Source organism: Cyanistes caeruleus, chromosome 1, assembly GCF_971803275.1.
Source record: "Cyanistes caeruleus chromosome 1, bCyaCae1.hap1.1, whole genome shotgun sequence".
NCBI lineage: Eukaryota > Metazoa > Chordata > Aves > Passeriformes > Paridae > Cyanistes > Cyanistes caeruleus.
Genome location: NC_141701.1, coordinates 78133563 through 78151175, shown reverse-complemented (window position 1 = coordinate 78151175; position 17613 = coordinate 78133563). Strand labels below are relative to the sequence as shown.

The window sequence follows — 17613 nt, the reverse complement described above, 5'->3', positions numbered from 1 at the left end:
TACATGGTTTTAACTCTTACTTGTAATCCTGATGTAGCTTACCCTGTTTTTCCGCATGTAGTTGTTTACCTACCAATTTAAGTTAAAATGAGAATATATCAACCCATTTTCTGCTGCTAGATTAGTCATTCTGTGTCTTCACATTTGGATTAAAAGCCCATTAAAGAGTAGAGTACCATATTTTGAGTTTTAGTGCTTATTATTATTCTAGTCCTGACCCCTTCGTTATTCATGTTGATGTGTCATTTGATATAATAACAATATATTTAATTGTAGCTTAAATATTATTTGATTTTTCCTGACTCAAAATTGAAGAATTCTATTAATTTTCAAGCTTATTCTTCCAAAATAATACACACACAAAGCACGTGAATAGGCATACATACTTTACATGTTTCACAAAAATGTTTTTTTTTTGGCTAAAGTAAGGATGGAACATATTTAGTTGAAAAAGAATATACACAACTCTACTTAGAAAACTAATTTGCAAGCACAGTATAAACACATTTATATGGTAAGCATATTTGTTCAGTAAATCATAAACATTCACAATTTATTAAATAAGAGAAGACTGTGAAAACTTTCATGTTCCCTCAACCATAAATCTCCTCAAGCAATTAAAAATATATTAGAACCATAATCAAATAAATGGCATGAATGTGTTTATAGGTGACTCAGAGTGGCAAAAAGACATGCTGTAATGCAATTCTTCTAGCATAATACCTGTTTACAGTTCAAATCAATGTCTTCCACTGGCCAATCAATACCACCTCACTCTGTTTATCACTACTTGTAAGCCTTTTCAATAATTCTAATTTTGAAGAGTCATTGTTGAAATTGTATAGCCATTGATTGTTTAAAGGTTGCAGATAGCATGAACAAATTGAATTTTGGATTCAATTAAACCTGCTGAAAAATTGAAAATCACCTACTCTTAAGAAAGTTTTGTATCAGTCCTTCAGATGAAATCAACTAACATAGATCCACCATAACCACAGTGTGTGTGTTAATATAGATCAGTGGTGGATCAGTGTAGGGCAAGCTGCAAGCTACAGAGGGAGTTGTACCCTAACCCAGGGCTGAAGCAGTTTTCTCATTTTCCCTTGACCTGAGCAGGGGCTGTAATAGACAAACCTGAATATCATTACATGTTCTCTGTTTCTGATATCAGGTATCTTACCAGTAGAACCACACACACATTGTACCCCTTTCCAGTGGGATCAGATACAAGACAGCTTGCATCTGTAAGCTCCAGACCCATAGTAACATAATCTTAGGTGAATTTAGTATGTATAGTTATTTCAAGAGAACAGCTTAGCGTCAGGTGTGAACATGCTGCAGCCTCAGTAAAATGCTCACAGTGAGATATTTTCAAAGACAACTGGCCACTTACATCAGTGTCTCAGAGACCATCTAAAGTGTTGGGTTTTTATTGAAAATCTGGCCTGTACATTAGCTGTAATAGAGAGCACAAGTCAGGTTCACTATGTCACAGCAAAAAATAATCAGTTGAGAAATTGCCACTGTGTCTTCTCTAAGGCCATCTACAAGTCAGTGATCACTGGGTTTTGTTTTTTTTTTCTGGACCAGAAAGATGAAGTTCATATGTACTGAAGAGAAAATGAAATGCTTAAAATGGCAGCTGTTCTCTAGCTGAGCAATTACTATAATTTATTGTATAACCTTAAATCTGTGAGTGCATTTGTTTCTAGGATTTTGATTCAGACTTTTTCTTCTGGCCAAATGCTAGAAATAGTGATAAAATTCATATAGTTTATTCATCTTATCTTCTAAGATAATTAATCATCATAATTTCAAATATCTTCCTTTTTCTCCTTTGTTCCCTTATCTTTTGGGAGCTACAGATACCTTTTGTTTGTTGATTTGTATTTATTCTCACTCAACCTTCTGCATTGCAGGTAAATTTAAGTGGAAGTGTCACTTGTTTTGTTCACCAGTCCTGCTAAAGATAGAAGGCAATCAATAAAAAAAAACCCTTTGTTAGCTTTCCCAAATTGAAGTAAACAGTCCAGTTTTTATGTACATGCTTACAAGCAAACCTCTGGCAAATCCATCCCCTTTAGTTTTGTTGATTTTAGTTATTTTTGCAAGCCAGTAATATTTTAAAAAAGGCTTTCTTAACTTATAAACAGTAGTCCTGTTGGACAACTTGAATGCCCAAAATACAGACTCTTAAACCTTGTGAGTTTTATTGATAAGCACTTCGTCTGTTTGCAACTAAAATTCACAAAAATGGAATGACTGTGAATATCTATATGTGCAGCAGCTTTTGTTCAGTACTATCAAATGTTTTCTTAACAGTGAAATTAGAAATGGGCCAGTCTTATGTGCAAGTGGAAGCTGTGTTCTGTTGCAATTTTCTGACAATATAACTATCATCATCTATAAATTAGTAATGTGTTTTGAATGCCTTAAATAATTCTAAAGGCAGTGATAGAGTTAGGAAAACCAAGACAACTGTTCTCAGTATTCCCTTCATGGTAAAAGCTTCTGCTGAAAAGAAAAAGAAGGGCATGAGCCATATCTGAGACTCCTTTAATGGCTGAAAGACTGAGATAAGAATGACTCTACAATTCCACTCGATCCTACTAAAGCAGCTAAATGGCTCTTACTACAGTAACTCATTCTATTTGTAAAAATTGCATTGGAGACACTAAGTAATCTCTGCTGTATCAACAGGTTAACTTGGACACAGTTATTCTGCATCTTTTTACCTTAGAGGATCTTTATTCCACCTATGAGAATGACCTCTCATACAATTAAGGATTAAAGCAAATATAGACATGCTGTGTTGCCTAAGACATTAGAAGGCTTACATTTTAGAGAAGAATTTGTTAAAAATAAATCTGAAGATACCTCCTTCCTGGGAAAGCACCTCACTATTGAAAGATGTAAAGCATAATACAAGGCCTTTAATAACAAGAGCAAAGTGTTTTTATAATCACAACCCTAGTAGAAATGGAACTAATAGCAAACTTCATGCCCTGAGCATCTCAAAATTTGTGCTTTAGAGTATCTGAGTTTTCTGTGGACCTCCCGTGCAAAATTCACCAGAGTTTTAGCGCCGAAATATTTTAAACTACTAAAAATCCACAAGGTCTGAAATTTAAATAAAGCTAAGGTAAAGTGCTATCCACATAATAAGTAGCCTGTACAAATCTTCTTTAGCTCAGTATGTTCATCAATGTTCTTTGAATTTCTACCAAGGGTCATGTATGGGAACTCAGTGAACTTGGGTGTAGTAGGAACAGCAGCTTTAGTGAGGAAAAACATAAAAAATTAAAGCACTCTGATGGCTTTAAATGTCCATGTATCAATTCCGCTTAAGTTTAATTAAAAATATGTATTTTTTTCTGTTGAGAGTAAAAGTTTTCAAGTGCATAACATTTCCTAGAACAAACACAACTGCCACCTTTCATTATATTCAGCAACTCTGAAATGTATTTTAGCCCTGTTCCTTGGCAATACTTTCTAGTATGTCAACTCAAGAAACCTGATTTAAGCTGAGTTATACTTGGTTTCATGTCATTCTCTGTCCACTTGAAGGCTTCTGTGGAAGCACATCTCTAGCTGCTTGCAGTGGGGGAACTGGGTCTCACAACTTTACGGGTGTATTCAGTCACTAAAAAAAAAAAAAAGGGAAAAATAGAAGGAAACATTAATTTTGAAATTCCTATAAAATTAGTTCAGAGCCCTGAATACTTTTCCTAATTATTGACCTAAATCAATATTGATGGCAATTGTATTTCTGAAGGAGCACTTCTTTCTACCTGCTTGGTATGAAATTTTTCACATAGATCAGAATCTCATCAGTTTAATATTTTACTCAACTTTTATATATGCATTCAAGTATTTTATTACAGTCTTCTAACAAAACAAAGTCATTTGTTGCTAAATAAAATCTCATTTCACTCTGTAACCTTTCTATGAAACAAATGTCTAAGTTCATTAAACTCCGCTTGTCAGACATATTGAGAAGTAACAACATCTAATCATCAGTATTTTCATACAAAATGTATCTCTGTATACAAAGCTTAAGACCTTATTTTGTTTAAAATTTATGCTAAAAATGAATAGGGTATTACTTAGTACACACGAGTTCTAGATCTATGAGTAGAATTTATGATTATAAGATCTTCTGTCAAGTTCCAAAGTGCAAATTTAGATGCCATCCCAAGTGAGAAATACTTATACAAACATACAGTCCACCAAGTAAAATGTCTCAAACTGAATTTGAGGATAGGGAGACATTTACTCTATCCATTTTGCATTTCTCTTAGAAGAGAAAATGCAATGGAAGAAATTAGAATAACTTATAAAGCATTGTTTTGCACAAGGGGCTGAGATTTCCCATTAACTGCAAAAAAGGTACATAAAAATGTTTAAAGACTTAGCACAACTAAATTTATTCTTTTCTTGTTGTTGTTTTGGTTTTTTGGGGTTTTTTGTTTTTGTGTTTTGAATTAATCCAGTCAATACATCATTGGCCAGGGAAGGGAAGATAATTTAAGTGATAAGCAAAGAAAAGTAAAACCACAGACACAAAATTTGCTGTTATTAATGATATTTTTCCAAAAGCTGCTATATATTTCCAAAATAAATACCAGGTATATTAAGTATTTGAATGAATTTTCAATAAAACCACTTCCAACAGAAAAAAAAAAAAAACAAATTACAGGAATCTTAGCATCATTAGGATAATACCTTTGCAAATACCAACTGAAATGGAGCTGAATATTTTCTGAGTTGTTGCCAGCCGTCTGCAGCTACTTGTCCACTAGGAGACACCATTGCTCCATTGAGCTGAAAGATGAGGACGTGGCAGTAAATTATCGGAGGTAACGCATGTTAACAGCGGCTCTTATCTTCCAGGTCATTCTCCACTGTTCATAAAATTTATATTGAGATGAAGTTTGCTTTTCTTTTCCAGGCATTCAGAAAATGCATGAGTTAGCACTTTTCACAGTCCAAACTTGCAAAAAAAACAAAAAAAAAAAAAAATAAAAAAAAAAAAAAAAGGAAAAAAGGAAGAAAAATTTGAGTCAGGAATACTTGGTGATAGAGGGAAATTGTTTGGTAATATTTGGAGAAACAATAAAAACTTGAGAAGAAATAATTGAAATTTAAAATACATTAACATTTTAATATCTTATTTCAAGGCACAAACCTTCAAGATGAAACTGAAGAGACTATTACAACTTAAGGATGATGAGATTTTTCTTTGTGCAATGATCTTCTCACTCATGAATTTATAAATTTAAGGAGTTAAGTTCAACGTTTTCTCTTTCATTAGAAAGATTATGTATATATGTACATAAAATACATGTATGTATGCTGGAGGTAAACATTCATACCCTATATAAAACATCAAAATATCTATTAAGAGTTCATTTGCACTAAGAAAAGCTTCTAGAAGGACATAAAAAAGTAAAGGATCTTCTCACATCATCAGCTAACCAAAGACAAGAGTTGTTTATTTGTAATTTTGGGACATAACTGTATTTTGTAATTCAAAATTTCAAAATAATATGTGTAAAAATACACAATTTTCTATTTTTTTTTTATAATTGCTACATATAAGCTTTCTCATTATTTAATTCATTATGGTTTTTCAGGGTTACTTTTGGTTACATTTTGTTGTCTTTTTAAGATGGATTCAAAAGTCGTATGATCAAATCTTATGCATTTAATTATCGACGATCTAGGTAGTGATTTTAATCTCAAAACTTCAAATAAAAAAAGTAATCAATAGTTTTGAGATCCATAAAACAAATAGGCTCTTATTTCAAACTAAAATTCTATTTAAAATGTTAAAAATTCTGCTCTCCATTACATGCAGGAAAATCCAATAACTGTGAAAAAAGCAAGCTTGAACATATCTACTTTGTCACTGAGATCAAAAACTCTAAGTCATACCATTAGCTGGTGTAAATCACTGCAGTTTGACAGAATTTCACAGTTAGGCTTCTTTTTAATAGATAAATATCTATATATTTTGATGTTGCTAAGTAGACCCTGTTTATTAAAAATATATTGTCTTTGATACTGCTTAAGGCAGTTCTAAAATAAAGAAATTCTTAGTGGAATTTTCAGCATTACAAAAGAAAAGTATGAGATTGTTCTTAACACTTGAAATATCTTGAAATATTAGTGTGGCAGCTACCAAGAAAAAAAGCTACTAATACTTATTCTTTTTAGTAGAACTGAGTATACAGAAGTAAAATAAGTAATTCTTTGAAATAGTTATGATCAAATTTTGAAAAAATATTCAGTCATCTCTGGGGATTTATTTACAACAACTATAATGCTATTAGAAAGGACTCTGTTTTCTAGAATACTGAATTAAAAAGTCCCAAGAGGAAGAAGTTGACTACCTAGAAAATTGACCTCACATAAAAACAATCTATTTTATCCAACAACTCTTCAAGATTTGCTTTCCCATCATCTGTGAGAACCTACAAATTTAGGATAAAATATTTGAAATGTTAACAGAAATTAATAAAATACAGGAAATTACTCTAGACAATTTCAAAAGATAAATGTGTGAATTACTAGAAGCTGGAATAACTTTCCGTGACTGTAAGTGACAGTCCACCATTTAAAATGTTTGAACCAGTGTTAAGGGTCTGCTGAATGGCACCTAGCCTCAAGCAGGAATTACAGGTCTGATGCAGAAATTGGTTAAGGAAATTCCATAGCCTACTGGATGAAATGGTCACTACAAACCTCTCTTAGGTTTCAAAATTCTGTGAAAAAAAAATAGAATTAACACAAGGATAGAACAAAACAGAGACAAAAAGATTTATGATTTATCAACTTTTTGCTGTTTTACCATGCACTTGAAATGATTCTGGAATGGAACCATTTCCTAACAATCTACAGTTGCCATTTATAATTATTTTTCATCTAAGTCATGTAGTGAAAAAGTCAAATTCTTTGTGATTCAGTTCACCTAATCTTTTTTAGAAGTGTGTTTTCTGATAAAAGGCCATTCTGAAGTGATAGTGTTTCATTCAGAATCTTGGTCTTAAATAAAATTGATCACATAATAAATAAGATAAATAGTGGTAATAAAAGTGCATGACTTTAAGGTTTGGAAGCTGAAGTGCTGATCCCTATTTATCTTTGCTAGCGACTACACAGTATTCTTTTAGGTACTTTGTGATAGGCAAATTAAGCCATTTTAGAGGACAGAATAACCTTCTGCAGTCTTTGGCCAGGACACAGATATTGAACAAACAATTACCATTGGGTCTAGAGCACATCCGTCAAATATTGTACCCAGTTTAATGGTACTTGAATATGGTCTTTGTTGTGCAGCCATCAAAGTTCTAAGGCCAGCAAAGTAAGTTAGGTGCTATTGTAACTTCTCAGAATGCTGTTAAAACAATTAAAGACCACCCCTGTACTGCTGTGCCTGCTTGTTTTTTTGGCAGCTGCCTTGACTGTGCTTGGATATGCAGGACAACTACTCTGACTCCTCCATTTGTAAATGTTTGGATCCGAAAGGTCTGAGCTCCTGAATGAGTGAAGAGAGTCTCTGCAATTTCTCACATTTGCCCCAGCTCTTCTCTAGCTTTTCTTCTATGTTCCTTAGCTCCCACTACTAGATGATGTTCAAAACACTGACTTGCCTTTTGACAAAAGGCTTTAAGTACATGAATTTGCTTTATGTGCTACTGACATGTCTCAAACAAAAGCACAACTTGTCTTCGACTCCTCACCCACATGAATCAAAGAAATGGATTATCCTTTCCTTTTTGCCTGTTTGTACTCTCTTTTTACTCTTCTATATATTGATACATATAATAAAATGCAAATATAATTATTTTGCTGAAAGGAGAATTTTTATAAAAGCAAATTGCATTTTTTTTCCTAAATGAACCTGCATAACTTTGTTTATCACTTCCCAAAGGGAAGTACCATGGAGGAAGTAGACGCCATGGAGGAAGTGAAATGAGGGGATACAAAAACAATGTAATGAGCCATGTGAAAAAGAGGTCAGAGAATGTCTTACCCAAAGACAGTTAAAGTTCCAAGATGGGGCATGTTACAAAAATGAAGAGAGGTTGTTAAGTAAAACAACCTAGAGAAATTAGTCTGGGAATGTATTTTAACTGATACATTAACTCCTAAGTAATTTATTTGCAAAGTTGACTATAAATCTTGACAGGATTTCTAATGTAATTTGATACTAATAAAGTCCTCAAGAATATTCAATGTTCAAAAAATTGCTGGATTCTTTGCTCTTAGGATAAAATGAAGTTCCAGATATTTGAGAATAGATTCATAAGTACATGGAAAGAGAGAGAGCTAGTCTTTTTAGTCCTATTACATTTCCTTAGATCTCAATTTTTTGGCAGTAAGCATTCTAAATTTTTTCATCTATCAATACATATTAGAGATAATTTTTTGTGATGATCAAATTTACCTACTCTCATCAATAAGTTTTAGAAAGCTGTCATTTTGTGAAAAATTATTAATCATTCCTCAAAACCCAAACTATTCCCACTTTAAATACAGTTAGTGTCTGAGAGATTTATCCACCCCTACCTCCCCTTTCTTTACTTGCCTACAGGATAGTATGCCTCCCACACACAAAAGTGATCCCAAAAAACCTCAGTTATCTAAGAAACCTAATATCATATCTATACCTTTGTGTGCTACCCTTTTGCTATAAGGACAAGGCCTTCAGTGTTCACTAGATACATTTTCTTATTAAACAGGTGATGGCAGAAGCAGTAGATTGTGTTATTCTGAACAGAGTATATCTACAAACTTCTGTGTATTAATTCCCTCTTTTCTTTCATTTGGGTTGCTCAATACTGTTGGAAGTGACTGTCAGAGACTGTGTGCACTTTTCCCTGCTTCCTTAATATTTGCAGCAAAAGCACATCACCATGCTTGGTTAAATTTGCCATCTGTAATTCCAGAACCTCAGGTATATCTCAGCCAGCTAGCTGCAATTCAAAATAATGATTTAATATGTCATAATTTTCAGCATTCAAGCATTCGTTTTCACTTGGAAATGCAGAGGGTGAGATTCATAATGGCACTGAAATTTCCTGCTAAATTTTCCATCTGGCGATCCTCTCTCACTACCACTACAAAATTCCGTATTTCCATCCATTTGCAGCTGTGGCTCCTTCCCTCGTGGGATCAAAGTTGCACCTGGCTAAGCAGCCTTTTAGAAAATGCTACAAATAGTGCAATATGTCATTTTAAATGGTGACGACTCCTTTTGGATTTGGAGTTAACAGCAGGCAGCCGATAACTTGCTGGCACACCCTACACAAGACACCAAATCAGAGTATTTCCATTCAATTTAAGTAGATTTATTGATTTGCTAAAGGCCACAGAACAGATCCATTTTGAAGGGGAGAAATCATCTTTAGTGGCATCTATAGGCCAATAATGCAACTTAAAGCATCTGTTCTTAAGCTGCATTAAAGCCAGGACAAGCCCTCCTAATTAGGAAGCTCCTTCTCTGCCTAATGCCTGTGCAGTGCAGATATGCACTTCAGGAATGAAAAGAGCTGCTGTTCTTCATGCTTCATGTTTTCAGGGATGGCTGAATCAACAGCTCAACAATTACTGGAAGCATTTGAATACATCTTGCTTCTTGGTTTATGATGAATGTGTTTTTGTAACACATTATATAAAAATCAGCTGTGGAGGCTGCTGGACAGAGCAGTAGGCACAGCCCCAGGAGATCAAAATTCTAGTTCCTGCCAATGGCTTTGCTGGGAAACCCTGGAGAAGTCATTCCTCGCCCCTAGCAGAATTCTTCCTTCTTTACAGCTTAGTTATACTAAAAATACACCATTAAAAATCTTTCCTTCATTCAGTCCACATTTTATCTAAATCCATTAGCCTCAGATTCCCAACACTGAAGAGTGCTGAAAATGACAAAACAAAATTAAGTCACAGTTGAAGATAAAACTGAAAAAAGGAAGCTGTAACTCTCTTTACTGTTACTGAGGGTTGTTGCATATCACCTTTGGGACTATTTCGACTATTCGTGCCAGACAGAGAGATATTTATTTTGTTGTGAATTTTTTTTTCTTAACACTTTATATCTGGAGTCTCAGAAGAAGAAATTGCTGGAGACAATTTTATCTCTGGGAAAACCTCACAAGGACTCTAGCTGCTTCCAAGCAATATGTTTGCAATTAATTAGTGAATGCAATACATCCAGATTTCCCAGGTCACTGTTATAGGTAAAAACTGTTGCAACCTGCTGCCATACTGCAACACACCAATGACTAAACCAAGAAAAGAATGGGAATGCTAAAGAGTACATATTATTTCAAGTGGTAGTACTTGAATGTAACTTAGGTGATAATGTGTCTGATTGGAGGCTTTTTTCTCATTTTTAGCTCTCTTTTTTTATATTTTTTTCCCTTGAAGACCTGCTACAAGTGCTAAAAGCTGTCATGCTGCTTGATTTTCACCTTCCCTGAAAATGTTTCAGTGTTTCCACAAAGTCAAATGGATCCAACACACGAGATTTTATCTCCTTACAAGACATGGAAGATATCTTAAAATTTGGCTTAGATTGATCTATGCTAAAATTATCAAGGTTATTAATACCTTTTAATTTTAATTAAGAACCTGTCACAAGTTTGAGTTTGTGTTAAGAGAAATATTTACTAAATGTATCTATACCTGAGACAAGGGGAAAAAAAAACCAGATGCCTTTTGAGTTCAGAACATCCATTGGAAAAAACTGCACAAAACAAAAACTGCTTATAAATTACTATTTTATATAAAATGAAGGAAGAATAGATAGCAAGTTACCCCTGTATAGCCAGATCAGATTTACTTAAGCAGTCACAAAATACATAATAGAACTGTAGGAGCCTGTAAGGCCCCAAAAAACTCGTTCAACAAGACTTAGAAGCTTTGTGTGCACTCTGAGTTAGACCCACAGGAGAAAAACTGACAAGATAGTCTCAAGAGGTCAAAGCAACAAAAAGGACTTTATTAGCAACTTTGGAAAATTAAAGAACTTTGGCAAAAGGTATTAAACAACATTCAGTTAATACAAAACATTTCCCAAAGCTTTAAATTGGCCTATTCAACTTCACAAAATCTAAGCCAGTCTGATTTTAATTTACACAAAAAACTCTGAGAAGAGGGAATTAGAAGAAAGAGAGACAGACAGAAAAGAGCAAATATAGCTACCACTCCTGCTGTAGAAGTGTTCCAGCTGACAGAGATCCCACAGGGAGGGAAGGACAAGACAAGTGCTTAAGTCATGTTTGTCCTTAAATGCCTCTTGTCTTTCCTGAGTTACTTCCCCCATGTGGGAATTCAGTCATTTAGCTACTCAAGGGCTGGGTTGGGGGCTCCAGAGGCAGGTGTAGAGCATTGCCTCCCATGTGTCAGGGATTGGCAGCTGCCACACGGTTGAGATACAGGCTTTAGTGGTGGGAGGTGTGGAGCAGGGAAGTGCCCCACCAGGGCAGGGCCTCACCTGGTTCTCCCCTTCCCTCAAACTCTCACCCCAAAATGTCTCAAGACAGTCTTCCCAGACTCTTACACAGCCACAGCCCGAATTTTTCCATAGCTTATATGCCACATTTAAAGTAATTATTTCTGTTTCAGTTGCATTCATATTTTTGTTATAATAGATTTGCATTCCTGAGATCTAAATATAAAGTTAAGTGATAAAGATTCAAATGCTTTAAAACTGGGGGATGTATCTAGTAAATGTGAGCCATCCCACAGACAACTGTAATTTCAGAGGGCTAGAGATCCGTGGGTTTTTTTTGAAAACAGGTTTTACCACAGCATGATCAGTGTTAACTTGTGACAACAGTGTTTAATGAAACTGATGTGGTAATAATATACACATTCATAGAGTAGGTATCACATGTGCTTGTCCTTTCCTTACTCTTTCTTGGATGTCCATGTAAATCCATTGATGGAAGAAATTTCTAGGCTAGGCTGACCCTTTGGCAGAACAGGTAGGACTAGTTGTAATTTATTACAATTTTAGCACACACAAAGGTTTTATTAGGGTATGTTTTTTCATACATAGCAGCTTAGAAGAGTTCTTTCTCTTCTTTCTTAGAAGAGTTGGTTCATTTCCAGAAACATTTGAACAGCTGAAAGAAATAAGAAAGAGAAAATATTATGTACATTTTCCATATCAGTTTATAATCAGGAAAGAAGTGAAAATTTCATTTCAGGTATGAATATTTTTCACAGATTTTTAACAAATTGATTATAGTATGAATGACCCAAAAATGTATTAATATTTTTTTTTTTCTTTTCCACCTCTGGAAAAGGGAAAAAACCCCACTCTTTTCACTCAGACTACTTGGAAAGACTGTGAGAGACTTGTTAGCACATGCTGGGATTTGTGCACTTAAGCTCTGAAAGGAGAGAAAAATCAATTAGCAGGAGAATGTGTAAGTTTTCTGCCACTTTCACATATAAAAGTTTTAAAAGAATATAACCTTTGACATTGAAGTATACTGCGAAGGCCGTACTTGTGGATTCTGTAAGATATGACTGGAAGGACAGAAAGCTCTGCTGAATGATTTACTGGCTGTCTGCCATACTCTGAATTGCTGCCTGTCAATGCCACATGTGGCACCTTTTAGATAGCATATTCTTTCAAGCAAGTCTGTAAAGGTGGCAGATATCAAGAGTGTAAAAGCTTGCTTTTGTTAATGCTCAAGGGTATTTACATTGACAACTAGAAAAAGAGAATACTCTTAGTCATTGCTCCTGTACGTAGCAACACAAAATGATCACATTCACTTCATTCACTCATAACCAGCTGTGATTTTGTGTATTTTGAATCTAGGAAATCCATATATTCATGTCCCTCAGTATTTGAAATAATATTAGTTTCCTACAATGCAAACTGAATTATGGCGTTGCAAGAGTCTCTTCTCAGGAAAGAGGTTTTCATCCTAAGTCTTGATTTCTATCTGTGTTAAAGGTTGTGTTTTCAATCCCTTCCACCATAGACCTACAAGGTATAAAATTAATTTATGGTCTTGGAAGGAAGGGAAACAGCAGTAGTTCAAAAGAATCAGATGCTGTCTGAAACACAATAATGTGCCTACAACTTCTCTCACCACGTTATTCCCTACTGAAGGATCATCACCATTGCACTATTTTTAAACAGCATTTTACAACACATATAGTCAACCTAAAAGATTAATTAGAACTTAAATGTTCTCTTTATTCTAAAGAGAAATACCTTTTTACTAAACATAATAGAATGTATCTCCATTACAGGCTCTTTATATTACCAAGTTTTAAATTAGAAACTTGACTCACGCAGGAAAAGTCATTGTACTGCAAGCAATCTCTGTGTTTTACTAGTCCGTCATCTTAGACACTTGTTGAAATTTATGAATATTTATGTAAAAGGGGATGGGGGGGAGCAGAAGCAAGAACTTTAAATAGGAAGCAAAGTAAATAAAATAAAATCACTAATAGAAGAAAGCCAGAGTCACAACTAAATAAAAATTAAAAAGAGGAAGACAAAACTTTCTTCTTAAACCTTTTAAAAGAGCCACACAGTGCACATTAGCCAGCGCAACTAACTGGGGTTACCATGCTTCAGCTGTCCTTTCCTGTCTTTTCCCTATTCATAGCAATGCTACACATTAGCCCTTCACCCAGGCATCTGCAGAGGCCTCTGCAAGAGTGAGAGGTTAGATTCCTGAGTCTTCCAGGGCTGAAACTCTCCTGGCATGGTGTGTGACCGTGCACATCACTCCTGACTGAGGCCACTGCATCCACCATCACGTATTGAAAAGAAAAGCTTGAAAGAAAATGCTTAGTGCAATAAAGGAAATGAGAACACACACTGTTATTAAAGTGCATATAAACCTCTTTTCAGCTAATCCTGTGAAAGCAGCTAGCAGTGATATATGTCATGTGGCAATAGTTTCTGAATTGTTTTCTGTGAGCAGCGATACCAGAAGTGTATGTATTTGCAAAATTAGTTCAGACTGCTTTCCTTTTTATCTGTTGCTGACTAGGTAGTTTGGGTATTCTTTTGATTGTTCAATATTTAAATAATATTTTTTATTTATCTATTTTCATGACACTAACACACCTGTAACTCCCCAGGAACCAAGAGGATTGGAAAAACAAGGTTGGTTGCCTGCAGGCTTGTTGGTTATTTTGTTGGAGAGCACAGTATCATCTTCTTGGCAGCACATGTTCTGAAATTCATTCATTTCCACTATCAGTGCTTGAACCTTGTCTGAAGGGTGGTTTAGGTGATACAAGTGAAAACAATCACTAACATTGTAAAAGAATAATAATAAAAAGATGCTGATGGATTAAGAAGGACAAAGATGGAAATGTATGTTAATTTAGGCGATCACTGGAATTGTGTAGCCATCCATACCTGATAAAGTGTCAAAGAAAAAATAAATAATATGTCAGTGTCTGCAAAAAGAGAAGGAAGACATAAGCTTAGACTTTCTAATTTTCTGGGCTGTCCCAGACTAGCTTCTACATGTGTGCCACTGTCATTAATCTAGGGACAAGTTAAAGAGTGTCATAAAGGTGAATTTCAGTCCTGAGAGAATATATACATTGTGCTGGCATGAGAACAAGTGGCATTGATCCAGGAACTGGCTGTGGAAGTCACTGGCCACCAGCACAACTACACAGATTTCTTTAGTAGCACAAGTCCAGCTCTTTGATTCTACTCGGTCCCTTAAGATGATTTTATATTAGCTACAAAATCATGTTTTTATCTATTCTCTAGAAATTTACATTACAGCTAAAGGTCAGTGGTATTTTGTCTACACAGTTTGTCATAAAGTTGTTTTGATACTAAATCATTAGAAGACAGTCCTGGGAATTGCAGAGACAGGAACAGTAAAAATGTAACTGACACATACGGAATTCCACATATGGAATGTGTGCAATAGTCTGCACATATTAAAGCTAACTCTGTTATTTGCTTTGCTTCAATATTAGATTGGTGTGCATTTCCTTAGCTCTTGAGATGGACAAAACTCATCAGGTAATATCATTTAATAAGAAACTGTAGTTGTACTCATATAAAAAAATCTGGTTCATAAACCCCTGAGACAACACTTTCTATTCTGTTCTTGGTAAAAGTCAAATGTATAGATATACATGGGAGTTAGCTGAAATAAAAATGAAATAAATAATTATCTGGGAAATTAGTGAAGGTCATTGACTATATGAAATACATTTCTGAAAATAAGCAGATTTTTACAGTTGTTTATTTAAACAGTACATTAATAACTAAGCAATTAATAGAAACTATTTTCCCATATTATTATTATTATTATTATTATTATTATTATTATTATTATGGGGAGCAATATTCAGAAAGAGCTTTGTTTAACAACATTCTGTTTGAATAGCTTGCTAATTTACCACTGGCCCAAATTATATCGTCTGTGGATGAGACACCACATGGTCTATCAGGAGGGAGACCATGCTACATAGTGCTTCCTGTCCAGTTTCCAGAGTCTGACTGTATATAAATTTGAAGTATTTCAAATATATAATTTCTGAGCCTTTCTGTAAAAAATGTGCAATATCTTTCCTGAATCTGTTTTTTTTTCTGGGTTTTTTTACACACTGTACAGAGAGTACAGTGTGTAAAAAGCAACACAAAAAAAGCAACGCAAAAAAAGAAAAAATACTGTCAGACAGGCATTATGTATAGTTATTGTAAAGAGATTGGGAAAGTAAGTTCAATATCAGCTTTTGAAAACAAAACAATCCAACTTTTAAAAGTAGCCACCCAATTTAATAATTAAAATGAAAAAAAAAAGTAATAACCATAATCTCATTTCTTCTTATTATTTATTTAAGATATTTTGTTATATTCAGAATTTGAAATGTCTGGCTGTATTTATAATTGGTTCTATTTTGCTATGCAGTTCTTCAAATACCAGTTAACTTCATGTTTTTATGCACTGCCAAAAAGAGCAACTATATTTGGCTCTTAATATAATTTTCTTGGGAAGTAATGTTTCTTGAGTGTTCCTCATTCAAGAAACTGTCCACGTAACTTACAGCTGTGGCTTCACAGATCAAATTCACTGATTGCTCTTTAAAAAGCAGTCTTATCCTATTAAGCCATCCTAAAGTTAGCTACAACAGCCTATTTCAATGCATTAAAAAACTATCAAGGTTTTCAGAACTGTTACACACTTGTATCTTTCATTTATTTCTAAAGAGGCTGCAGGTGCCCTGAATTGAAAGTAATCATACATATGGTTAAATATTATTAGAAATAGAAACAGAAAAATAAAAAAAAAAATCTGAAAACTATTTGTAGTGGGTAAATCCTGGATGGCTCTCAGGTGTTCAGTAAGCTGCTCTATCACTCCCCCTCCTCAATTAGCCAGGGGAGAGAAAATACAAAGACTAGTATATCTCAGGGAGAGATCATTCAGAAAATGATCAATGTCATGGTCAAAAGAGACTTGATTTAGGAAAATTATGTGAATTTATTGCAAATCAAATCAAAGTATGGAAATGAGAAATAAAAAAAATATTAAAACATCTGTCCTCACACCCCCTTCTTCCTGGGCCCAATGTTTCTAACTTCTTTCTCTGACTGCTCCTGGGCACAGGGAACGGGGGCTGTACATGTTGTGACTCTTGGGGATGGGACTGTGCAGGGCTGGGAGCTGGACTCAATGAACCTTGTGGGTCCCTTCCAAACCAGCATATTCTGTGTTCATCACATGTTGTCTGTGCTGCTCCTTCCTCTTCCACTTTTCCCCTGCTCCAGCTTGGGAACAGTGGAGCTGAGGAGCGGGAACATGAGGCTGAGGCAGTCCTTCAGGCTCTTCAGCATGGGTCCTTTCCACAAGTTACGTTTATTCACACAGTTTTCCAGAGTGGGACCCTTCCACAAGCGGCAGACCTTCAGGGAGAGGCTGCTTCAGTGTGAGTCCTACACAGGGTCACAAGCCACCCAGGGAACCTGCTCCATCCAGTGTAAGCTACTCTCTCCACAGGGCAAACAACCTCCTCAAGACACTGTTGACCCTTTTTTCTGACAGGACACACTGTTGACTCATATTTAATTTGCATGAAGAATAACAGGTCAGAATAATATATAAAATTTATACATAGAATTTTAAAAATATAGAGTGAATTGTGCTGAAGAACTGTAAAGCTGAAATGAATTTTGGTTTATGCTGCAAAAGTCTTTAATCTTTGCTTAACTGATTGAGAATATATGAACACTTTCTATACAGAAATACTGTGATATACAATCGTGATTTTAAATGACTAACTTAGTTTGCAATTTGAAGCAGTTATCTTCAAGAAAAATCCTCCAACCAATTTAATTTTCATGCCATCTGCAGAGTATATCAGAAAAAAAATTATATTGCTTTAGATTTAGCAAAGCACTGTATGTGTTAAAGTAAAAATTACAAAACTGGAGCTGTCAGCTAAAATAACATAATACATACAAACACTTATACACATTTATCAGGCAAATAACAAAAGACTGACTAAACTTTTTAAGTGGTTTTCCCTAAAGGAAATGGAACAAATTTAAAAATCACTTTTTTTTCTTTTTTATTTTTTTTTCACAGTGAAATC

General features: G+C 34.6%; 1 long non-coding RNA gene across 1 annotated transcript; it reads right to left on the bottom strand.

Annotated features, from left to right (window-relative positions):
* Positions 1-369: 369 nt before the first annotated feature.
* Positions 370-11362, bottom strand: LOC111925628 (uncharacterized). The gene is made up of 3 exons (XR_015289543.1): positions 11209-11362; positions 4726-4993; positions 370-3643 (listed from the first exon to the last, which is right to left on the bottom strand). It is a non-coding gene; the product is annotated as an uncharacterized LOC111925628 (long non-coding RNA).
* Positions 11363-17613: the final 6251 nt, after the last annotated feature.